Here is a 26,602-nt window from a genome sequence, read left to right on the forward strand (position 1 = left end):
TCTTAGACAGTTGTTTGAGAAGTTTTCTAAATATAGAAGTATGGAGGTGGGGTTGAGGGGGGTAGTCCATAAAGATCACTGCTCAAAATTTACTGCAAAATATATTGACGTTTTTTTTCCTCAGTGAAACACGATTTTTAAAAATGTCTTGTCATTACTCTCCCTCCTCCACCCCCCCCCCCCCCCCATTATAGAAGGTAATTCCTGTTTCATTGTCCACAACTCATGGTTTCACAACGGTGTGGGATATGCGGCTTTTACTGCTTTGGCTAAATTGGCTTGTGACAGTCATCTGCGATGTGTAACCAAACACCTCTTTCTGGCAGTCTTCTATTTTGGTACCTCTCTGTGAACAGATGTGGGAAGATTTTGGTCAAACCCAAGAGGCTCTGGTGGGGAGCGGTGGGGTGGGGTGGGGTGGAATGGGGCGGGACGAGGTGGGGTGGGGTGGTTGGCGAGTGCCTGGGAAACAGGCTCAACTCATCCTGACTCGCAGCCTTGGTGAAACTGGGCTGCTGCTCGCAGTAGGCACAGCGCCATGCACATACCTGAGTGTGAGCGTGTTGCAGGCGTAGTGCTTAGGCATGTGTGTCACAACAGGGCGTGGGGGCCGACCTCAGGCACTGGGAGTATCAAAGGCGCCTTGCTCTGGGATTTCAAACCTCAGGTGTTCGGAGCGTTATTTGCATCTGTGTACGTTTCAAGTTGGCACTGGACTGCAATGGCAAGAGATAATTTTATGGCTTCCTTGAGTGAGGTTTCATTTGGATTCCTCGATTAAACTAGGTGGCCGTGAAGAGTCAACCTTCATGCAAATTCAGGTCCATCGCCGTGGGGTCAATAGGACCGCAGGCACGGCTACTGCAATGGGGCTTTGGCTTGAGATCTCGGCCGGCGTCCGGGCGCGTAAGGTCCGCGGGACAAGGTTCTGCCCCCGGGCCGACTGGAACGGGGGCGGTTCCCCTCTCGACGGTTCCCGGGCGGTGCCGGGGGCGGGCCGGAGTGTGAAGGGTGGGAAGAGGAGCCAATAAGAACCCGGATTTTCCGGGCGGGGTGGGGCCGCGGCCGGGCGGGGCGGGGCCTTCGACTGGGCCTGCGGGGGCGGGGCGCCGCCGACCCCGAGTGCTAGCGCCGAGAGCTGGCGCCTCCGCGGAGAGAGCGAGAACCTCGTAACCCGGCCGTGGGGGCGACGTGGAGGTCGAAGGCAGGTAGGTGCGGGGCGATCCTGGGCGGGCTCTAAGGCGAGTGCCTCGGTCCCTCGAGGCGGTGCGTGTCGCATGCTGGGCGTCGGAAGCGGGGCAGCGGGGCTGGCAGTGCGGGAGCCGGGACGCGCGGAGGTGTCGGCCGGGCCCCGCAGTCTGGGCGCCTCCCCTGCCCGGAGGGACACGCGAGGGTCGGACCCGAGCCGGGCGACGACTGGCGTCGGGAGCCCGGCTGGTGGGCCGCGGTGGCTGTGGCGGAGCCTGGCGAGGCGTCTCTCTGCCGCTCACCTCGGGGCCCGAGACCAGGGGTCGGGGGCGCTCGGCAGTCTTAGGGACGGAAGAGGGAGCGCGCCATCCAGGAGGAAACGCGGGGCTGTCGCCGGGACTGGCCGGCGAGTTTGAACGTCCACAGGCTGAGACCGTGGACTTTTAAACATTTGTGTGTGTTTCGATTCTTAACAGAATCTGAGGAGCACAATATTGAAAGTCGTCAAGTAGGATTTTGATTTTAAAATCGGACAGTGGGACATCTAAGAACTTTTGAGTAACTAGTATAGCAGAGGATGATTAGATTGTGAGTCAAGGGCTGGAGTCTCCGCCAGGACCCACATAACACATGTGATACCTCAGTCAAAACTGTGAAACTGGGACGCTCGCGCCCAGGGGTGTTGAGAGCCAAAGGAGATGAGTGAGAGTCGTCTGTAAATGTTACGTACTGTAATTGATGCATCAGCAGCATGCATGTTCTGTAAAGAAACTACGAAACGCCAGACACATAGTAGGCACTATGTAAATCTTTACCCCGAGGCTAATGATTCACCTCCAGTGTTTTAGATAAAAGTCTTAAATCTTTGTTTTCTGCGTAAATTGTTTAAGCTCCTTTTTTTTTTTCCCCGAATCGCCATTGCTTGAAGTGTGGTCCATTTTTAACTGATTAATAAATTTTTCCAGAATAGCACATATTATCTATACATTGTTACTGAATTATTTATCATGAAGTTAGGTAGCAATCGAATACATAATTTACTTTTTTGCTTTAGGTAAGTAGTTCTAGTTTAAGTTACCTGGTAAAGTAAGCTGGGAGTATGGCTTCAAATCAAGACTTTCATTTGCTTTTGTAAGATTTAAGTCCTTCAAAACAAAATTACTATGTAGCTGTATTTTTTTGTACATTTATTATAGACACTTGCGTTCTTTTCCATGGATATGTGAATGTATAAGGGGTTTTAGGGGGACAACGGAAATAAAAAAAAGGGAATAGCAATTTGTTACCATCAGACTTACTGAGGATATTTGTAGGTGGTTCTGAAGTAGTTTCCCAGGTAGAAACCTGGAAATATAGTAATTGTGCCTCTTGGCCTTTCATTAGGGTTTTTTTTAAGATTGAGTATGGCAATAGATTTTTTTAAATGCAGATATAAAGGAAGAATATTATTTTTTTTTGATATGACAATAGACAGTTTTCTAAACCTGGAAATTATATTTTAAATGATCTGTAGCGTGTCTTATAGACAAGAATTTTAGACCACTGGAGACTAAAAGCAAATCAGATGGAGTAGAGGGAAGGTTCCCAGTGAATATAATTTGTGTGTTGCTTTAAAAGTTTTATGTTTCAGCAGTTCAGTGGAAGATAGGTGTTTTGAAACTACTTAAAACAATTTTAAATGTTTTAAATATGTACTGTCTATATAAATTTTGCTGTGATTTGTAATTTGTTGATTCTGGAGGTCTAAAGCCTTACTGTCACATTATTTATTGAGCACTTGCTATATTCCAGGGCACCGTTTTAGCACTTACATTGTATTTGGGTATGAGAAGAATATAATTCCTTCCTTCTAGGAGATTGCACTCTACCAAGTGGGCTAAAATAAGTAGTAAGAAAGCTGTTTTTAAAACTGATGATAACATCAGTCAGCATTTATTGGGACCTACTTTGAGCCGGGCAGTGTTCTAAATTCTTTACGTGCATTACTTATTTAATCCTTAAAACAGCACCATGAGGGGTGTCATTATTTTGGTCTCCTCACTGAAAGACATAGAGGTTGAGTAACGCCCCTGTCAAACAGCCTAGGCAGCAAAGCTAGCATTCGAGCCAGACAGTTAGACTCCAGAAATCCTGATCTCAACCTCTGCATTATACTGAGTTTCAAATTCTGTGAGTGGAATACAAATCAAATCCAATGTGTATTTAAAAGAGAGTTCTGTAAAGAACTTCTTCAAAAAAGAAGCAGAGAGAGAAAGAAACTGGTATTGCAAGATGTAGATGAAAGCTTGTTCAAGCTACAGTTTAATTATACTTTGTATATAAGACCATTTTCCCCCCACCCTGGTGAATGACTCGGGATTCTTTTTGTTTCTAAACTCTCAGTCACTCAGTTACTACAATTATGGTATTATCTTAATAATAGAACAGGTGATTATTTTTCAACAAGGAGTTTAAAATATCTGTTCTCAGACCAAAAGTGAAATGTTAGATTTAAGAAAAAAAAAAAAATGCTTCCCTGCCTTCAAAAAGCTTATAACCAGAGATGGCTGGGTGGCTCGGTCGGTTAAATGACTGACTCTTGATTTTGGCTCAGATCATGATCCCAGGATCTTGGGATTGAGCCCCGAGTCCGGCTCCGCACTGCACGTGGAGCCTGGTTAAGATTCTCTCTCTCCCCCTCTGCCCTCTCCCCTGCTTGCACTCTCTTTCTCTCTCTAAAATTAAAAAAAAAAAAAGTTTCAAAAAGCATATAAGCAGACATGTAAATAAGTCCCTACAATTTCAGTGTGATAAGAGTTATAACAGAGATTGAGACAGAATTTAGTGGGAATAGTGATGAGGGAAAATAATTCTGTGTGTGATAGGGAGGAAGATTAGAGAGAAGATACCATATTTGAGTTTGGCTTTGCAGGATGAATAGCAGTTAACTGAGTTGAGGAAGGAATTAGAAGATATGGATGAAAACAAGAATATTATGTGGAAGTTTATGGTATGTGTGAGGGATGTATTGTAGTTTATTGCCTAAAGATGAGAGTGTATGAAGATGAGAGGCTGGGCTAAAGGGGATGGTGCCTGGAACCAAGCTGGAAAAAGAAAATTGCTGAGTTTGATTATGGTGGCATTAGGGTCGCTGAAATTGCTAGAAATGAGGTGAGTGTGGGGTTTCAGTGTCTCTCCTTGGGAATAACGAAGACTTGTCCGGTTTGGCAAAGTGTTTCACTATAGAATATGGTGTTAAAAGCTGTTTTAAGGGGCGCCTGGGTGGCGCAGTCGGTTAAGCGTCCGACTTCAGCCAGGTCACGATCTCGCGGTCCATGAGTTCGAGCCCCACGTCAGGCTCTGGGCTGATGGCTCGGAGCCTGGAGCCTGTTTCCGATTCTGTGTCTCCCTCTCTCTCTGCCCCTCCCCCGTTCATGCTCTGTCTCTCTCTGTCCCAAAAATAAATAAAAAACGTTGAAAAAAAAAAAAAGCTGTTTTAATACTTTGAAGTACAAGACATGTCCTAAAACAACATACAGATTTAGCTAAATAAAAAGTTAGGACTCAGAAAAAAGAAGTTGGCTGGTGCCACGCAGTGAAGCATTTCTGTATCATGTTAGGGACTTTGGACTCGATTCTAAAGACAATGGAGAGCCAGTGAAAGATGGTAGGTAATTAGGAAAGATAATATGGTGGTACGGTGTGGAGGCTGGATGGGATGGAGAGAGTCAGAAGATAAAGAGATAAGTTAGAAGGCTTAACGCTATTGAAATCGTCCAGATAAGAGAGGATAGGGCCTGGAGTGGGGAAATCGTAATAGAGAAGAGGAGAGGACATGTCAAGATGTAGAATTTACAGGGGCCTCAAAAGTGATTGGCTTTGAAGGTGAACAGAAAAAGTAAATGGCTTAGTTTCTTAGTTTGGGAAACCGTGGGTAGAAGAACTTGTTTTATTTTTTAATGTGAGAGGAAGATCATTGTTTCAGTGTTGAACACGTTGAGTTTGAAGTGTGTCTGTCTGGAGCATTCAGGTAGAGATGTCGGGTCGGGAGGATCCAGAGCCCAGGAGGGAGGCTGAGATTGGTGATCCAGATTTCAGAGTTAGCCAGTAAGTGGTATTTGAAGCCTTAAGAGCAGAGGAAATTGCTCAGGGAGAGCATGTGGAATGAGAAGAGAAGAGGGCCAGGGATAAATGGTTTCCTTTGCAGGAGTGGAAGATTGATTGATTGATGATAATTTCGTGTTAGACATTGTGATTATAAATCAGCACGATAGGTTTTAATGGGTTTTAAACCAACTTTTGTGCCCCAGTGAATCCTGTTCTTTTAAAATTTTATTTGAGGGGCGCCTGGGTGGCTCAGTCGGTTAAGCGTCCGACTTCAGCTCAGGTCACGATCTCGCGGTCCGTGAGTTCGAGCCCCGCGTTGGGCTCTGGGCTGATGGCTCAGAGCCTGGAGCCTGCTTCCGATTCTGTGTCTCCCTCTCTCTCTGCCCCTCCCTGTTCATGCTCTGTCTCTCTCTGTCTCAAAAATAAATAAACGTTAAAAAAATTTAAAAATAAAATTTTATTTGAAAGGGGAATGCCAGCTGGCGCAGTTGGTAGAGCATACGATACGATTCTTGATCTCAGGGTTGTGAGTTTGGGCCCCATGTTGGGTGTAGAGATTTACTTCAAAATAAAATCTTAAAAACATAAAATAGTAAAATAAAATCTTATTCGGGAGTCACTCATTTATTCCAGAAGTGTATTGCCTGAGGTATTATTGGAGTTCCTGTTTGTTAAAGCAAACAAACAAACAAATGAAACAACTTTATAGCAAATTCACAGCCATACAAGAATGTAGACCTTCTAGTTTTATTACAGAATTCTTTTTCCTCCTCTGTACTTTCTATTTCTGTGCATATATTGCCAATTTAGCTTGAGTCAAACCTATGAAAGCATATGACTATACCCTCACTCAAGTGTTAGCTCTTGGAAGTCAGAGAAAGTGCTTTTTTTTCCGAAGAGATCTTCACTTCCCATAAATATGGATTATTAATAAATGTTTGTTGGTTGATTCATCTTCATAACCAACCGTACTCAATTTTGGCTCCAAGTGGCGTAGCCATCTCCAAAATTCATATTCATCCCCAAAGAATGAAGGCTTGCCATCACTGAGGAAACTCAAAAGAATGTGGTATGGCTTTGAAAGCATTCTCAAAAATGGACTTAAGGAAATATTTTCCTAATTTGTAGTATCATTAGAATAAACGTATGGTCTCTTAAGGGAGAAGGTGGCAAACTTTCTCTGTAAAGGGCTAGAATGGTAAATACTAGACTTTGTGGGCCATATGTCTCTGTCACAGCTACGTGATTCTGCTATAAAAAACCATGGACAATACTTCAACGAATGAGCATGGGCTCTGTTCCAATTAAAGTTTATTTATGGTCACTAAAATCTGAATTTCATATAATTTTCACATGTCACAGAATATTATACTTCTTTGATTATTTTTTCAACCATTTAAAAATGTAAAAACCAGGCTTTGTTCAGAGGCCATACAGAAACAGGTGATGGGCCACATTTGGTTGATCCTGTCATAAGGAGTGTTTTTTTAACTACTTAGATTTGTAAGTTTAGTTTTAGTTATTTTTTAACTTTTTAAAAATGTTTATTTATTTTTGAGAGAGAGGAGACAGAGTACGAGTGGGGGAGGGGCAGAGAGAGAGGGAGACACAGAATCCCAAGCAGGCTCCAGGCTCCGAAATGTCAGCACAGAGCCCACGAACTGCGACAATCATGACCGGAGCTGATGTCAGCCACCTAACCAACAGAGCCACCCAGGCGCCCTTGTAAGTTTAGTTTTAAAAAAAGTTCTTCAGGGGCACCTGGGTGGCTCAGTCGGTTAAGCTTCCAACTTCGGCTCAGGTCATGATCTCATGGTTCGTGAGTTCGAGCCCCACATCGGGCTCTGTGCTGAGAGCCTAGAGCCTGCTTCGGATTCTGTGTCCCCCTCTCTCTCTGCCCCTCTCTTGCTTGTGCTGTCTCTCTCTCTCTCTCTCTCTCTCTCTCTCTCTCTCTCTCTCTCAAGAATAAATGAAACGCTAAAAAAATTTTTTTAAATAAACAAAAAAAAATAAAAAATAAAAATAAAAAAAGTTCTTCAGAGTTATACCTCCTGCTTTTAAATTCTAATACATTTCTTGAAACCTATGAAAATTTTAAGTTCATCCTCCTTTTCTTTCATAGAATAGGTGGAAAATATTCCCCTTATTGTTTTAGAACCTGAGACACAGAGAAGTGGATTAACTTGGACAATGTCAGGATCAAAAATACGTTTGAAAATATTTTCAGTATTCAGTGCTTCTTACTAAATTAATAAAATGGCGATCTGTTCGCCTCAGTGAAAGTGGGGATTTTGAAAACTGGGTGAAATAAAAGACCAAAACTTGAAGGATTATCCTGCACTGGTTCCAAGAGGGTTAGACAGGATAGAATCTTTGATCTTTTTCCTCTCTGACTTAAATAAATAATTTTTATCCTAAAGAAAAGAAAACATGCAATTTTTCTTCACTTCATGGGCATTAGAACGGGTTGTGAGATTGAAGGATTAAGTAACTGATGGTGAGGTAAGAGAAGGAAATGTAAAGGACTTACTTCTTCACATCTAGCTACCCCAGATATTTCTCTTATACCCCCTGTTTTTGAAAAGGAAATTCAATATTTGTATCCTTATAAGTCTTAGATTCCTGGGTAGCAGCCTGAGAATGGACTCTCTAGCATTCGACTTAGGCAGTATTAATCCACTTATATTAGTTAAAGTTTATTATTTATGCTCTATTTTTTTAAAGTTAGATTTCTTGGGGTGCCTGGATGGCTCAGTTGGTTAAGCGTCCGACTTCAGCTCGGGTCATGATCTCACGGTCTGTGAGTTCGAGCCCCATGTCGGGCTCTGTGCTGACAGCTCAGAGCCTGGAGCCTGCTTCGGATTCTGTGTCTCCCTCTCTCTGACCCTCCCCTGTTCATGCTCTGTCTCTCTCTGTCTCAAAAATAAATAAATAAATAAATAAATAAATAAATAAATAAATAAATAAAGATTAAAAAAAATAAAGTTAGATTTCTGACTTTGGAAGTGTTTACAGCAGTGATAAATGTTTACAACAGAGGACATGGAAGAAAATTATTAATTTTCCTTCAAAGTTAGAAATGGCATACGTGTGGATTTTTTTGTGTGGATGTTATTTTTTTTTAATTTTTAAATTTTTATTTATTTTTGAGAGAGAAAGAGACAGAGCACAAGCAGAAGAGAGGCAGAGAGAAAGAGAGAGGGAAACACAGAATCTGAAAGAGGTTTCAGGCTCTCAGAAGTCAGCACAGAGCCTGACATGGGGCTGGAACTCAAGAACCGTGAGACCATGACCTGAGCTGAAGTCAGATGCTTAACCGACTGAGCCACTCAGGCACCCCATGTGTGGATGTTAAATTTTAGGACAGACTGCGGTGTGTGTGTGTGTGTGTGTGTGTGTGTGTGTGTGTATTATTCTTGCAGCTACTTACTTAAAAGAGATGTGCTTTTTTTCTCTTTCTTTTTTTCTACCAGAGTAAAAAAACAAAAAACACCAGCTATCTAGAATATGTTTTAATTGGTTACTTAGCAATATGAAGCATAGTTTTATATTTAAATTTTTTAATGTTTATTTATTTAAATTTTTTTTTTCAACATTTTTTAATTTATTTTTGGGACAGAGAGAGACAGAGCATGAACGGGGGAGGGGCAGAGAGAGAGGGAGACACAGAATCGGAAACAGGCTCCAGGCTCCGAGCCATCGGCCCAGAGCCTGACGCGGGGCTCGAACTCACGGACCGCGAGATCGTGACCTGGCTGAAGTCAGACGCTTAACCGACTGCGCCACCCAGGCGCCCCAATGTTTATTTATTTATTTTGAGAGAGAGAGAGCCAAGGAGGGGGAGAGAGAACCCCAAACAGGCTCCACGTTGTCAGCACAGAGCTGGACACAGGCCTTGAACTCACAAACTGTGAGATCATGACCTGAACCTAAATCAAGAGTCAAACGCTTAACCCACTGAGCCACCCAGGCGCCCCGATGTTTAAATATTTAGCTGTATTCTTTGGTACTCTGATTATTTAAGAGTCTGTTAAGGCCGATGATAATAGGACCTTCTAGAAGGAAATGACACAGCCGGCTCTACAACAGCATTCACTCAAACTGTCTTTTCCCTGGTCCCTACTTAAACTGGAAGGGGTAACATGGAACAGAAGAGGAACGTTATGTGAACTAAAGTAATGGCCCATTTGAGCGTGATCATAGCGCAGTGGTTATCATCACCCAATTCATTTAGATTAGCAGAATTCAAGGTCAAGCAAAATGTAGCAGAACTGTATTGGCCTCTGGTGAAAATGGTGAGATGCTGTCTAACCAAGTCTTATTTGTGAACTTTGAATGTGTTCCTAAAGTGTAGTATTCTTAAGAGTTCAGTGATAATGATAATTTAAGAGAAAATGAGATCCATTTGTCCTTAGAATTTATTACTTAGCTATTAGAAGAAGAAAGCATGAAGTAAAGAATACAGAAACATGTTCAATAGCTGCATTTGGATGTACAAAAATGTTGAGAAAATAGTGAATTGAGAAACAGTCTAAGACTTTTAATGAAGATTATTTAAAATATGGGTTTATCAAATGTGCAAAACCTGACTAAAATGACAGACTCTGTATTTGTATTAATGCTGCAAATGAAAGTTAAACATCTTTAAAATTAAAAAAGACTCTTGGAAACATAGCATACTGGACTTTTCAGTAAACCTTTCCAAATATTTTCAAAGAAAAAAATGTAAAATGATCACAGTTTCCTTTTTATTCATGGACCTTTCCTGGAAAAGACTCATTATTGTTTTATTTCGTTGTCTATCAGTGGCGGAAGAGAAAAATGGCTACATACCTCTTGGAAAAAAGTATTCATCTAGAATTCATGGATGTTATGTTTATGATTTTTGATGATATATCAGCTGAAAATTAAAACTTCACCTCTTAGTGATGACATACCCCATTCTATACCATTATGGGACATTTCATCATGCTGATGAGGTGGCTAGAGTGAGATACAGATATCACAGTCCAGAGTGATGGAATCACTGATATTATAAGTTGTACTATACTTTCAGTTTGTCAAGAAAATGACTTCTTGTGGCTTAGTTCTTCATTTACTCTGAAGAATGAGTCTATGACATTGCTTACTTATCATCATTTTGTATTGTGACCAAATAATACATTTCTAAATTACAAAGTAGAAAGAATGTAGTACTATTTTTGCCATTCACATCAACTCATTGTTTCAAGGAGGATTTTCAACCCTGACCCAATTCAAAACAAAAGAATAAAAGACTCTAGTGATCCTGATAAGTACGTAGCATTGTCTTTGTGTTTTCCAGACTGGAATTAATTTATGAACAGGAAAAGTCACCCACTGCATTGCATTGGATCTTTGTTAATTGTATATTTTTTATACAATATTATATTATATTATATTATATTATATTATATTATATTTATTTTATATTACTTATTTTGGAATTTTAAATGTTTTTGCATAATGGGAACATAATATATGATGCTCACTTTATGTTTTACTTTATCATATGGTAATTATTTTGTGAAACTTCTGTTTCAGGTGTGTGTGTGTGTGCATGTGTTTGTATGTGTATTATGACAAAACATGTATTTCTTGCCATGGGTTTGGTTAGGGCAGTTCATGAAACACTGGCTTAAGAAGGACTTGATTGAATAGGCAGTCCTCTCTCACTAAGCAGGCTAAAGAACCTTGGCAATTGTGTGTGTATGTTCTGTAAAACCAGACCGACATGCACTTCTGCTGTTACTGCCGGTAGATGATCCCCTTTTGATTTTCCATTCATTCCTCCCCAGAAAAATTACAATCACCTGCTGTATCTCCTCCTCTGTTGATGTTATATGTTCCTGTTTCCTTGTGTTTATTAATTTCCTCAAACCCAATTTCTCCCCACAAACATGCCTCTCCTTCACTCAGTACCCGAGACTTCACTTTTGCCCTCATCATATCACCGGGTTCCTTGGCTCCACTGATCTTCCATTATTTACACCGAGAGGCAAGGGATTCCCCTGAGTGGAGAAAATGACTAGTTTTTCTATCTTTGGCACTAGTCTATTTTGTTCACTCTTGTGCCCAGCTTTAGGAGAGAGATGAAGAGTCACGTAGGCCAGACCCTCTATGAATCATGCTATCCAACTTCAGTCAAATGTCCAGCCATTAATCTACTAACTATCCACCTTGTTGTTGAGTAGCTCTTAAAGATTTTATCCTCAAGTAGCCAGGCTTCTTCTCTAAAATGGCCGGGCTATTTTATTTTCATAGATTACAGCCTGGTACACCATGAGCAAGATTTACTGACTTGGTATGAGAAAGTTTACCTTTCTTGGTCTGAGCCTTCATTACACTATACATACTTTCTTGTCTTTTTCCCAGTTCTGCAAGAGCTGTCATCCTTCTCAGACTCTTAAGCCTCTTTCTTCCATGAGACCTAACCTGCCTCAAACCTCTTCCATGTCTTCATCCTTTGTGGATCTTGTTTGTTTGTTTTGTTTGTTTGTTTTTGCTGCAATTTAAAAACACGTATAGGCTTTTTTCCCCAACTTTAAACTATTGTGTTTGAGGTTGCTTGCCCCCTTTTCTTTTTTTTTTTCTCACCAATTTTACAAAAAAATGTTGTATTCGTTTGCTCACTGATTGCCTTCATAAGCTGTAGCTAGCTGTTAGCTGTCCTTACCGTCCCTTTGACACCATTTATTTAATGCCCTGTCATCAAAAACAAGGACCTTTCTCAGTCGTTAGTCTGCTTACTTATAAAACACTGATGTGCCTCTTCCTTTTCTTTTTAGGACATTTTCCTCCCATCCTGTCTGTGATCCACATTCTCCTGGTTCTGTTAGCTCTCCCCAGTCTTGCCCATTCTTTATCTGGTTCTGTCTTTTCTTCTCATTTACAGTTTCTAATCATGATTCATGTTCTCAAAGGTTTAGCCCCTACCTCTGCTTTTTGAAAAACTCTCTGCTTACCTCCCATTTGAGACTTTTGCTTTACTGGGATACAGAATAAGTGATATAGTCATTGGCAAATACGTACATACATACATATATGCATAAATCATACATACATACAAACTCTCTGCTTAGGGAACCTGTAGATTCTTGCTTCTTTTTTTTCAATTTCACACCTATCTTAAACCTTCTTTACCCTCGGTTTTTCCATCTTTCACTTTACTCCCAGCAGATAATCGCCCTTGTTATCTCAAAGAGAAAAGAGCAGCCATCAGAGGAGAGGTTCATCAGCGTACGGCCCCTACACCTACATATATGCCTGCGTCCTTACCTTTCTTTCCTCATTACCTTCTGTTCCCAGGGAAGCACTGTTCTTCTTCCTGACAAATGCTAATCCCTGCAGCTCCAGTTGGATGCCACACCCTGCCTCACTCTTGGGGTTTGCTCTCAGACCTTTGTTTCTTCTCTACTGATTCCTTTCCACCACTGTTTAAACAAGCTTAGTTCTCCTCTGTCCAAAAAAAAAAAAAAAAAAAGGCTTTCCTGAGCCCCGTATTCCTGTTCAGCTATCACTCTGTTGTCCACTTGCCTCCCTGGATAAACCCCTTGAAAGGATTGGCTGCAGTTGCTGTTTCCATTCTTTTTTCCCACCCACTTCTCACTTCACTGTGACCCCTGCCATGCCACTCAACCTACACTTACCCAAGTTCTTATGACCAACAGACACTCAAATCTTTACCTTATTTGACCTTTTGATGGTGTATCTGTCACTGTTGACCATTCTTTTCTGTTTAAGGATTCTCTTCCTTTGACTTCCACGACTCTACACACTCCTGGTATTTTCTTCCATCTTTTATCTACATTTATGACTTAAATTGCCATCTATGATAGAAGAGGACTGACCTAGAATGTCCTAGAACTGACCTGTTTTGGATTAGTAATATTTTTAGAGTGTATAATGCTTGATGCCAACAGAACGTGATGACCTACAAAAGTCATTTAAAAAAATAAATTATGATTCTGTGGTGACAAAGGATGTGTGGCCTGGTATGGTAAGAAATAAATTAGTTTGTAAAGTTTGCACGGATACCACAGTGAGTTGCCACAACGTAACAGAATGGCTAAAATCAAAAAGCCTAATAATCTAAGTCCTGGTGAGATGAAGGAGTGGCCAGAACTCATACACTACTAGGGAGGGTGTAAATTGGTACAACCCCCTTTGACAGGTCTTTGGCAGTGTCTGTTAAAGTGAAGTGTATGATCGACAGTAGCCAAACTATGGAAAGAGCCAAAATGTCCATCGATGGATGAATGGATAAAGAAGATGTGCTATATATATATATGTATATATATATATACACACACACACACACACACACTGGAGTATTACTCGGCAATCAAAAAGAATGAAATCTTGCCATTTGCAACTATGTGGGTGGAACTGGAGGGCATTATGCTACGTGAAATTAGTCAGAGAAAGACAAATATATGACTTCACTCATATGAGGACTTTAAGATACAAAACAGATGAACACAAGGGAAGGGAAGCAAAAATAATCTAAAAACAAGGAGGGGGACAAAATATAAGAGACTCTTAAATATAGAGGACAAACAGAGGGTTGTGGGAGGGAAGGATGGGCTAAATGGGTAAGGGACGTTAAGGAATCTACTCCTGAAATCATTGTTGCACTATATGCTAACTAACTTGGATGTAAATTAAAATATTAATTAATTAATTAAAAAAAATAAAGTGAAGTGTATGTCTGCCCTATAACCAGCAATTCTACTGCTAGGTAATACCCAAGAGATTTAAATAAGTGACTATATACATTAAAGACACATAGAAGAATGTTTATAAGAGCTTTCCTCATAATAGTCAAAACTGGGAACAAATGTTCATGTCTGTCAACAGGAGAATGAATTAATAAATGCTGGTGTTTCTATTAGATGGAATAATACTCAGCAAGGGAAAAAAAAAACCCTGCTGTTATATACAATAGCATGAATGAATCCTACAGATACTATTTTGCACAAAAGAAACCATACCAAAATAATACTACTGTATGATTTTGTTTAAATGAAATTCAAGAAAAGGCAAAATTAATCCGTGGATTGAAGTCAGATGGGTGATTCCTTCTGGGGGATGGTTACTGCCTGGAAAGGGACACCAAGGAACCTGAGGTGTGACGGGTGGTGGTTACACAGGGTATTCATATGTAAAAGTTCTTTGAGCTGTACACTTAGGATTAGTGGACTTTATGTGCTTTATATATGTTACACTAAAAAAAAGAAAAAAAATTTACACATCTTAGAACACTCTTGGCACATAATAAGTGCTCCAGAAGTATTTGGTCTAGTGCCTGGCTGGCTTAGTTGGTGCAACATGCGACTCTTGATCTCGGGGTCATGAGCTTCAGCTTCACGTTGAGTGAAGAGATTACTTTAAAAAAAAAAAGAAAGAAATATTTGTTACTGTTGTTCTATTTGTCAGAAATGCCTCTCAGTTTTGTTCTTTTGGTAGATGCTTTCTCATCTGTCAAATTTCATTTAAAGATAAACTGCCTATAATTATATATAAATGTCCTGTAAGTGTGTTTGTATTTTATTTTCATGTGTATGATTTTCTAATGGGATATAGTATGGAGTGAAAGGTACATAGACTGGTTTCAGAGTATGGCTCTGTCACTTAACCATGTGGCTCTGCACCTCTGTTTTCTGTCTGTAAATGAGGACAATAATACCTGCCTGTGGCACAGATTTTTTGCCAACTCCAATGTCCATTCTCTTAAGACACAGAAGTCAATTTTTTGGCTGGGCACATTGCAGGATAAAAAGATGAATGATTGCGGTGCCTGGGTGGCTCAGTCGGTTAAGCGTCCGACTCTTGGTTTTGGCTCAGGTCATGACCTCGTGGTTTGTGGATTCGAGCCCCACATTGGACTCTGTGCTGACAGTGTGGAGCCTGTGTGGGATTCTCTCTCTCCCCACTCTCTCTACCCCTACCCAACTCGTGCTCTATCTCTCTCTTAAAATAAATAAACTTAAAAAAAAAAAAGATTACTGATTATGTTTCCCAGTCTCACATGTATCTAGTACATGTGACTAAATCCTGGTCAGTGGGCAATCAGCAAAAGCATTATATGAGACTTTCAGGAATGCTGCTTTAATAGAGCTGCCTTTTTTCCTTTCTACTTCCTGGAATGCACGTGTAATAGCTGGAACTCTAACAGCTCATATGAACTATGAAGTGATTGTGAAGATAGAAGCTATGCGTTGGGGATGGCATAGCAGAAGCATTGGAGCTCAAGGACCTTGGGGCACCTTAGGCTGCTACTCATCTTCCTTCCTTCCTTTCTCCTCTCCCTTCCTTCCTTCCTTCCTTCCTTCCTTCCTTCCTTCCTTCCTTCCTTCCTTCCTTCCTTCCTTCCTTCCTCGTTTCCTCCCTTCCAATAAGTCTATGCCCAACGTGGAGCTTGAACTCACAACCCAGAGATCAAGAGTTGTGTGCTTCACCAACTGAGCCAGCCAGGTGCCACTCTCTCTTTTTTTAAGTGGAGAGAAACAGACATCTCTTTGTTTAAAAACATTGGCTAAGCTCCTGCCATTTTCAGTTTTTAAGTAATCTGTACACAAACTTAATCCTAACTGATATACTACCTCAAAGAGGTGCTCCAAAAATCGATATAAAGTGACTGAAATGGTTGGCATATAATAGTTACTTAATAAAGCTCAATTGCTGTTACTGCTGTTTTAATTCCCAAAATGCCTTATATGAAGTAGGTGTTCAGAACATATATGATGAATCTTCTAAAAGTAAGTTATCTTTTTTTTTTGAAACAAATGTTGTACAAGTGATTTATGTTTATTTTTAAAAATTAGAAATACAGGGGTGCCTGGGTGGCTCAGTCGATTAAGTGTCCAGCTTCAGCTCAGGTTATGATCTTGTGGTTTGTGAGTTCAAGCCCTGCATCAGTCTGTCTGCTGTCAGCACAGAGCCTGCTTCAGATCCTCTGTACTCCTCTCTCTTTGCCTTTCCCCTGCTTGCGTGCTCTCTCTCTCTTTCTCAAAAATAAACATCTAAAACCTAAAATTAAAAAATTTGAAAGTAAAGATTAACCAAAAGAAAACTCACCATAGTTCTATTACTTAGAGATAATCTCTGTTAACATTTTGGTATATATCCATGTTTACTTTTAAATTTTATGTATTTATTCGTACATATTTTTGAATTATACTGCACAGTCTTTTAAAACATTTTTCTTTTACTTAATAGATTTTGAACAGGGTATAACTTAATAGTATTTCAGCCTATGGGTTTGCAATAATATTGTACATCTAATGTACAGTAAATACATTTAATGATAGTCCCTATTAGAAATTTATTTTCCATTTTACAGTAATCTAAATCCACTCTTTCATATATATTTGTGAATTTATCCAGCGACTTCCCTTGGATAAATTATTAGAAGTGATATTTCTGCAATATTATGTGTGTTCATTTTTTTAGAAAAGCATTAAGATTTTATTTAGTATAGAAAAATGTAAAGAATGCAATGTAATTTTTTTTGTTTTTTTTTAAAGCTTATTTATTTTTGAGACAGAGAGAGACAGAGCATGAACGGGGGAGGGGCAGAGAGAGAGGGAGACACAGAATCTGAAGCAGGCTCCAGGCTCGGAGCCATCAGCCCAGAGCCCGACGTGGGGCTCAAACTCACGGACTGCGAGATCACGACCTGAGCTGAAGTCGGACGCTTAACCGACTGAGCCACCCAGGCGCCCCAAGAATACAACTGAAAAGAGCCATTTTTCTACCATCCAAATAGATCCTGTCTTAACATTAAAAAACAACAACAAAAGTATGTAATACCAGTTTAAAAAAAAGGTTCAAGCATTATAAAGTTATAAAGTGGAGAGTAAAAAACTTGTTTCAAGTCCTTGCTGGTCTCATCGTTGATGATTTCTTGCTTATCCACTATAATGCAATAAGCAGCGCCCATAAAATTTAATCTTCCAAAACACTGAGTCATGGTGTGACAAAAACAGTACAAAAAAAAATGTTTAAAGTATGGTCCAATTGTATAAAAAGTATCGGTGTGAAGATGATGAAACTTTTACTGACAGAACTGACCTTATACTGAACCGAGAAAATCCAAATGATGGTAAGATGATCACTTCCTAACTACCCTTTTCGTTCACTTTGAGGAAGAGAAAAGGCCTACTCCACCCACTCCATATCAGAGAAGGAAGCTGGACAGAGGAGGAGTCAGTTATATAATATTCAGTTCACATCATGGCAAGGTGTGTGTGTGTGTGAGTGTGCATGTGCACATTTGTTTGTGGATGGGTATATATATAGATATATGTATATCTTTTTAAAAAGGGTATAGAGAAGGAATCATACTAGAGAAATTGTTTCCCCCACTTTTATTTTGCACATTTTGCCATATCTACACATAGATCTCTTCCTCATTCTTTTTTAAAAAAAAAATTTTTTTTTTAACGTTTATTTATATTTGAGACAGAGAGAGACAGAGCATGAATGGGGGAGGGTCAGAGAGAGGGAGACACAGAATCCGAAACAGGCTCCAGGCTCTGAGCTGTCAGCACAGAGCCCAACGCGGGGCTCGAACTCACGGACTGCAAGATCATGACCTGAGCCGAAGTCGGCCGCTTAACCGACTGAGCCACCCAGGCGCCCCACTACCCCATTCTTTTTAATACTTACATGGTACAGGTAGGTATCTCCCATTTTTTGAAAGTTCACATTAGGCTGTTTGCTTTTACGGGCAATCTACCTATGTCCCTGTTTTTGCTAACTGAAGGAAATCTGAAGAGGACATTCACTGCCACAAAGAAAGGCAAAAAGTGAAAGTAGCATTCAGCATTTATTTTGCATTGAACTGAGCTATTATAGATGCACTCACAGTGTCTCCGCGGAGCTCCTGCCCCTGGAACTACACTCCGCATCTCAGCATCAGCCACCATGGCTTTGAACTGCATCTGTGAGCATCTATACTTTAGCTCAGTTTATTTTGTGCATCTGTTAGCAAGATGTGTGCTAAGGTATCGGAATCCTGAGAGAGGCTATTTTGGGGGGTCTGGGAAAGCTGAAACAATTTTCCGTATAAATTAATGGTAATTACTTTTTCACTTTATGCCAATTTGGGTTATGAAAGGTTGCATAGAAATGCCCTATTTTCAGATGGTGGGGAGGCCTGTATTCAATGGTCAAGGTGTTCTGTTTGAGTGGCTTGTCTGTTACGCATAGGCACCCAGCTGACAGGCTGAAACCCAGCCTGAGGTTCACCTGTCAGTACTCCGTGCCAGTCTGCCCCCACTTCCTCACCCAGCCCTGGCTCTGACAGTCCACCCCGGCCACTCATCAGCCTGGCTGCCCCCTCATTCTGCTCAGGCGTTAACATCTGCAGGGCCTGCCCTCTTGACCTTGTTCAGGCCCTGTCTGCTACACCAACAGCCCTCCTATGTGCATGCTGTCCTGACTCCCCAAGCTCTGGTGCTGTCACCCCCGGTTCTGCTCTGATGTGGCTCCTGAGCATCAGGCATGGATGCCTGCCTCACACTCAGTTCCCCCTGACCCTTTAGTTCCGAACAGGCCAGGAGGAGAAGGGGAAGAGTAGTAACTATGATTGCTTCTAAGTGATATTTTTGGGCCTGAGGGTTTCATACATTACAGACCTAAAACTTCATGTGTTTTTAATGGTAATTTGAGGAATAGGAGACATGTTTAATAACTATGTGAATGTACTTTGTGTTGCTTTTATATTGTCAAGTGAGATAAAATATCTGTTGAATGTATAATTTTGGGATGATTTGCAAACTCGAGAAATCTGTCTTCTGGCTTTTTGGCTTTAGAATAAGATAGGAAGTTACATTGTTCAGGGGATATGAATGTACGTTTTTAGGAGAGCCTGTTATGTCTATAGTTTTAAATCCTTGAAAAGTACATTGTTTATATAACACTAAAAAAGGCAGGATACGAGTACATATATACTATAATTGCTACTATATAAAAATGTGCTGGGGCGCCTGGGTGGCGCAGTCGGTTAAGCGTCCGACTTCAGCCAGGTCACGATCTCGCGGTCTGTGAGTTCGAGCCCCGCGTCAGGCTCTGGGCTGATGGCTCGGAGCCTGGAGCCTGTTTCCAATTCTGTGTGTCTCCCTCTCTCTCTGCCCCTTCCCCGTTCATGCTCTGTCTCTCTCTGTCCCAAAAAAATAAATAAAAAAACGTTGAAAAAAAATTAAAAAAAAAAAATGTGCTTATGAAAAAAAGGACAGGAAATATACTAAAATATACTAGTGATTACCGGAGATGGTAAGCTTACAGGTATTTTCCTCTCATTTTCTCTATTTTCAAAATTTCTAAAAAGTGGTAGTAGTACTTTATGATATTTAAAACTTTAAAAAAATGTTTCTTTTTACTTTCTGGAATTTTTTCCCAACCTTTGAACACTATAGGAAGTAAGAATTTTGCTATCTTTATTTTCCAGTGTCTTGCTAAGAATTTAGCCAAGATTTAGTTTGTGATGTAAAAACTGTGTTACTTGGGGGCACCTGGTGGCTCAGTCCATTAAACTTCTAACTTCGGCTCAGGTCATGATCTCACGATTTGTGAGTTTAAGCGCCCCCATTGGGCTCTGTGGTGACAGCTCAGAGCCTTGAGTCTGCTTTGAATTCTGTGTCTCCCTCTCTTTCTGCCCCTCTGCCCTCACGTTCTGTCTCTCTCTCAAAATAAACATTAAAAGTAATAATAATAATAATAATAATAATAATAATAATAATAAAACAAGCTATTTTGAAGCTATTTGTAAAGTATACAAGTTCTAGTTTGGGACAGCTATTTCTTTAGAGGAAGTTTTGAAAAGGATGATTAGATCAAAAAATTAAGATAAACCACTTAATTATTTGGATGGTTACTAACATTGCATTAATTTAATGAAATTGTAAAGTTTCATGTTATTAAACTTACTTTTAGGGGCGCCTGGGTGGCGCAGTCGGTTAAGCGTCCGACTTCAGCCAGGTCACGATCTCGCGGTCCGTGAGTTCGAGCCCCGCGTCAGGCTCTGGGCTGATGGCTCAGAGCCTGGAGCCTGTTTCCGATTCTGTGTCTCCCTCTCTCTCTGCCCCTCCCCCGTTCATGCTCTGTCTCTCTCTGTCCCAAAAAAAAAAAAAAAATTAAAAAAAAAAAAATAAAAAAAAAATAAACTTACTTTTATATGTAATTTTTCACACTGTGTCATTTTATAAAACTTCCTCTTCTGCTGAAACATTTAATTTGACCCTTGTACCTAAGCAGCCTTTAAAATTTAGCTATATTCAGCATTTTTTATCCCGCTCAGCAGGGGTGGATACCAATCCCTGTGTTTCTCCTATTCTGGGTAGAAGTTAAGCACTTTGAGTGATTATCTTAAGCTTCCAGTCCCTTAGTGTGAGGTGGTCAGGAAGTACCTCCCCCTTTTCCCTTAGGAGGCAAGGAAACACACACCGCCCAATTTCTTTAAAGAAGTTCTTTATATTGTCCCTTGTAACTCTTACAACTAACTAATTATAATTCCTTTTACATAGTTTTGACAAGTGTAATGAACTGATGTTAACACAGCCAGTTTGGGGCTGCCCTACTTCATAAGCCTTGCACTTCTCTTTAGAATATGTAAGTGTTGGACTCCTATTGTTTTGATCTTGGCCTTTGAGGCCCCTGCTGAAACTCTTGAGAGGACAGGAAAAGTTGCATTTGACATCCTGTTATATTAGCTGATATTATTGTTATGTCTGCCCAAAAACAAGTAATACGTACTGGTTAAATGCAGAAGCTTTGGAGTAAAGCGGAACTAAGTTTGTGTTACCTGGGTAACATACCAAACCCGTTCAGTCTCAGCTTCCTCATCTACAAAAGGGGGGTAATAATAACTATTTGTCAGAGCTGTGAGAATCAAATGTAATAATGCATGTAGGTACTAAGCACAATGCTTGGCACCTGAAACATTTAATAAGTGATAATAATGATCATTTAAAATATCACATCACCTGGGGTGCCTGAGTGGCTCAGTCGGTTGAGTGTCCTACTTCGGCTCAGGTCCTGATCTCCCGGTTCGTGAGTTTGAGCCCCGTGTCGGGCCCTGTGCTGACAGCCTGGAGCCTACTTTGGATTCTGTGTCTCCCTCTCTCTCTGCTCCTCCCCAGCTCATGTTCTGTCTCTCTCTCTCTCTCTCTCTCCTTCAAAAATAAATAAACAATGGGGCGCCTGGGTGGCGCAGTCGGTTAAGCGTCCGACTTCAGCCAGGTCACGATCTCGCGGTCCGTGAGTTCGAGCCCCGCGTCAGGCTCTGGGCTGATGGCTCGGAGCCTGGAGCCTGTTTCCGATTCTGTGTCTCCCTCTCTCTCTGCCCCTCCCCCGTTCATGCTCTGTCTCTCTCTGTCCCAAAAAATAAATAAAAAACGTTGAAAAAAAATTAAAATAAATAAATAAATAAATAAACATTAAAAAAATTGTTTTTAATAAAATAAAATATCACATCACTATGCAAAGATACCTCTTCTGTGCCACCTGGATTTTTTTCTCTTTACATTTGCTGAAAATATTTGGGTTGTGGTAATTAAGTTCTCCTGCTGATAAGAGACATAAGAACTGAATTAGAGAGGACTGCTTTGACGTCGGTCATGCTATTAGTGACACTGAATACTCTCCTATTGACTTACTACAGCCTTCTTTATGGGACAGGAGCAGTGTTGTGAATAACAAATCATATCATTAGCTTATTTGGAAGATATCTTTTAAAACTTAGGGATTATGAATTTAAGAAACAAAAAACAAATGAACATAGGGGAAGGGAAGGAAAAATAAGATAAAAACAGAGAGGGAGGCAAACCATAAGAGACTCTGAAATACAGAGAACAAACTGAGGGTCGCTGGCAGGGTGTTGGGGGGGGAGATGGGCTAAATGGGTGAATGGCATTAACGAGGGCACTTTTTGGGATGACCACTGGGTGTCAAATGTAAGTGATGAATCAGTAAATTCTACTCCTGAAACTATTATTACACTATATGTTAACTCACTTGGATTTAAATTTTTAAAAAATGAAAAGAAAAAAAAACTTACGGATTATATTACGTATTTTTTTCAAAGTATCTTTCTAAATTTATTTTTCTTATTTTCCTTGGTAAATTTAGTTGAGTATCTTTCAAATGTATTTGGTAAAACATTACTTTATAGGCTAACTGCATTACAGTAGTATTCTATTTAGTATTATGTTCCAGTCCAAAGATGTGGTCTCAACAGTGTACTAATTAACATATGTGTTATAACAGGGGGTCTACTGTAAGAAAATTAGTTTGCATTCTTTTCACAAACATAGCAGGAAGGCATGACGTAGAAGCCGATGAAATGGCTTGACAAAGTTGGGCAGAATATTAGATTTGGACAAATACTAGATTTGAGCAGGGCATTATCATATTGTGGGTCAACTAGATAGTCATAATCGAGTTTTGGTGAGTGGAGTGCCAACTGTATAAATTAAACTGTTGTCATCCTGTGTAGGCAGAACAATACTTTTATGTCTCTGTTTTGCTACCTCTAACATCTACACCTCTATTTTGCTCTGTTTTGCTACACCTGTGTTTCATCTTCAACTGTAGCATTTTTACACCTTTCATATCACAAATTGAAGGTGCGTCCCAAAGAGGTTTTGAGGTTTATAAAGGAGACAAATAGGACAAGGCAAGAGTTGCTGGGAGCTTGGTCCCTGTACTCCTGATACGAGAATCGGGTAAGGACTTTTAGTGCGCACAGCACTCCTGGCTCCTGTGAATCTAAATCCAACTCTTTATTGGTATCTGTGCTCCAGAGTAACTCTTTGGAAATCCGAATTGTCTCCTAAATTCTAAGAGGTATGGTTAGCTGAAGAGCCTGCTTCTACACTCCTAGGGATTTTGAATTTCTCTGTAAGCTCTGATATAAACTTGGCTAACTTCATGGTTTAAGATGTTGGTTTGGGAGCTTAGTTCTACTTTAAGGCCTGTTTTACCAGGGCCCCATACAGCCTCTTAGGACTGGTACATTTCTGGATATGGTACAGTATACAATTAACCATACCTAGCTTGGCTCTAAACTAGATTATTGACCGAACACTGGATTGACGTCTAGCTGCAACAGAAGCACAGCTACTAATTTGATTGGCAGCCTCCTTGAAATGTAGACGGAGGAACCCTTTTCTCAAATCGCATTCTTCTTTCTTCCAGCCTCTAGTGCATGTGTCCCCTGCTCCCCCAGGCTTCTTTTGTGTTTCCCTGTCATTTGGGAAAAGCCTAAGACTGTCCAGATGTAAATGACCTCTGTAGGCATATATTTTGCACCTTTCAGAAGACAGTTCTTGGTGAGTAGTTAACAATACTGTTGCTAAGAGAGTAGATCTTAAATGTTCTCGATACAAAATAAAATAGGAATGAGTTGATGAATGTTGATGAGTGATAATCATTTCAGAGTATATGCACTTACCAAATCACGTTGTACGCCTTAAACTCACACAATATCCTATGTCAGTTATACCTCAATAAAGCTGTGGAGGAAAATACGTCTTACATCTTCTCTGTACCCTGAGTTTCAAAGGAAAGAGTTGTTTGCATTTCATACTCATAAAACTTTTGGTCGCCTGGTTACTTTAGCAGACCCCTGAATATTCTCAGTTTACTTGTGTAAAATGGTAAACTTTAAAGGTAATACACGTGTAAGTTGGAATACTTTACTCTGTACTCACGGTCTTCTACAGGTGCACAAGGTGATACACTGAGATGCAAAGAGCATTAGCATTGTTTTTGTATCAGTTTTCATCTAAAAAAGCAATAAATTAGGCTCTACTAAATTAATATACAGACTGACACTGATGCCTTCACTCCTGTCAGAGTTCATTTATGGGATTAATCCCCAGGAGAAGAGTGCTCATCCCCCAGCAAAAAGGAGTTGACGGTGACATCCTCACTTTCTGTTTACTTTTACCTGTTGCAACACATAGCAGTTTTTATGTGTCCAGCTTATGTGTGTCTAAGTAGGTAGATTTAAAAATTATATTTTATTTAAATTTTTTAAATGTTTATTTATTTTTGAGAGAGAGAGAGACAGAATGCAAGCAGGGGAGGTGCAGAGAGAGAGGGAGACACAGAATCTGAAGCAGGCTCCAGGCTCTGAGCTGTCAGCACAGAGGCCAACGCAGGGTTCGAACCCACAAGCTGTGAAATTGTGACCTGAGCCAAAGTGAGACGCTTAACCGTCTGAGCCACCCAGGTTCCCCTTAAGATTTTATTTTTAAATAATCTCTATACCCAAAGTGGGGGCTCTAACTCACAACCCTCAGATCAAGAGTCACACATGCCACTGACTAAGCCAGCCAGGTATCCCTACAAATTATATTTTAAATGGTAGAATCATTACAGTCCTTTGAGAATAGGATGAACAATAGCCTTGAAAATAATTTGTATCTCAGGGGTGCCTGGGTGGCTCAGTCAGTTAAGTATCTGACTTTGGCTCAGGTCATGACCTCGTGGTTGGTGAGTTTGAGCCCCCCCCATCAAGACTCTGCTTTCAGCACAGAACCCGCTTCAGATCCTCTGTCCCCCTCTCCCTCTGATTCTCCCCAACTTGTTCTCTCTCTCTCTAAATAAACTTAAAAAGAAAATAATTTGTATTTCATGTAGTTTCTTAGTTTGTTATGGAGAAGTATTTTTAAAAGTTTAGAAGTTGAAAGTTTAAAAGTTTAAAACATTTCCTTTACCAGTAGAAAAGTTCCAGAATTGTTGGGTTTCTGTAATAACAATTGGTTATTGGCAGAAATTTTTAAAAATATAGACACATTCAATATATCCCTTCAAGGTAAAAGTGATGTTTTAAGAATCAATGAGAAATCTGTTGTTTTTCTGAAGAATCTCATGATTTAGAGAGAGGATTTGGTGTTTGGAAGTGTTTTCATTGCTATTTATTGTTGCCCAAAACAAAGGATGTATGTCATCTATAAAAGCCTCATATCTGTACATTTAGGACCCTTGGAAACAATTTTCTGGTCTGTTTTAAAATCTTTCAGGGGTACCTGGGTGGCTTAGTTGGTTAAGTATCCAGCTTCAGCTGAAGTCATGATCTCACACTTCGTGACTTCAAGCCCCGCATCGGGTCACGGTCGTCAGCTCAGAGCTGGCTTTGGATCCTCTGTCCCCCCTCTCTCTGCCCCTCCCCGCCACTCAAAATGAGTAAACATTTAAAAAAATAAAATCTTGGGGCACCTGGGTGGCTCAGTTGGTTGAGCGTTTGACTTCGGGTCAGGTTATGATCTCGTGGTCCATGGGTTCAAACCCTGCATCGAGCTCTGTGCTGACAGCTCAGAGCCTGGAGCCTGCTTTGGATTCTGTGTCTCCCTCTCTCTCTGCCCCTCCCCAACTTGTGTTCTGTCTCTCTCCCTCTCTCTCTCAAAAATAAATAAACATTAAAAAAATTTTTTAAATAAAATAAAACCTTTCAAAGTAGTTCCAATGGATTTTTAATCAGTTTGTTAAAAATGTAAATAATTTAACACTGACCAATTAGTTTGCAAATATAGTCCATAGACTTTGGAGAAGATGGAAGTACACCAGCCAGATTTCAGCAGAAACTTTTGCTTAGTTGTGAATGGAATTCACAGATGAGTATTTCAATTCAGTCCACAAAGCTCTTCTTTCTTTGGCTCCTAGGTATTGTGGTGAGCTATCTTTTTCAACTCCTATAACCCTTTGTATTAGTCAGCTCAGCTGCCATAACAAAGTACCACAGACTCAGTGACTTAAACAGTGGAGTTTATTTTCTTACACTTTTGGAGGGTAGATGTCTGAAATTAAGGTGTTGGTTTCTTCTGGGGCCTCTCTCCTTGGCTTTATAGATGGCTGTCTTCTCCCTGTGTCTTCACATGGTCTTCTTTCTGTGTCTGTGTCCCAAATTCCTTTTCTTATAGGGATACCAGTTATATTGGATTAGGGCCCACCCTAGTGATTTTATTTTAACTTGATTACATTTTGAAAGACTGTCTCCAAATGCAGTCATATTCTGAGATACTGGGGGTTGGGACTTCAACACATGAATGAGGGAGGGGATGGGGGAGAGACACAATCCAGCCCATAACACACTTACAATCAAGCAGAAAATACGCTGAATTTAGAACTAGATATTTGAATCATTGTTTCAAGAAAAAAAATCATGTACAATCACTTTGCTCTTACATAAAATATTTACAATTTATAATACTTTAGTAAGAATGAAATGGTTCTTTTGTCCTCCATCTATATAGTTAATTTTTAACAAAGCTAATAAAATAAAATTATTTTTAACAATATC

The 26,602-nt window shown here is 40.3% G+C and overlaps 1 protein-coding gene and 1 long non-coding RNA gene across 2 annotated transcripts in view; one reads left to right on the plus strand and one right to left on the minus strand.

Moving 5' to 3' along the window:
- Positions 1–242: 242 nt before the first annotated feature.
- On the minus strand, positions 243–947 carry LOC131493272 (uncharacterized). The gene is made up of 2 exons (XR_009252551.1): positions 549–947; positions 243–346 (listed from the first exon to the last, which is right to left on the minus strand). It is a non-coding gene; the product is annotated as an uncharacterized LOC131493272 (long non-coding RNA).
- A 147-nt stretch (positions 948–1,094) lies between these two features.
- Positions 1,095–26,602, plus strand: part of DENND2C (DENN domain containing 2C) — a 91,531-nt gene continuing 66,023 nt past the window's right edge. Inside the window, exon 1 of the mRNA XM_058716139.1 lies at positions 1,095–1,208. The gene's annotated coding sequence lies outside the window, so the exon portion shown is untranslated. The remainder of the gene's footprint in view (positions 1,209–26,602) is intronic.

Source organism: Neofelis nebulosa, chromosome 2 (assembly GCF_028018385.1).
Source record: "Neofelis nebulosa isolate mNeoNeb1 chromosome 2, mNeoNeb1.pri, whole genome shotgun sequence".
NCBI lineage: Eukaryota > Metazoa > Chordata > Mammalia > Carnivora > Felidae > Neofelis > Neofelis nebulosa.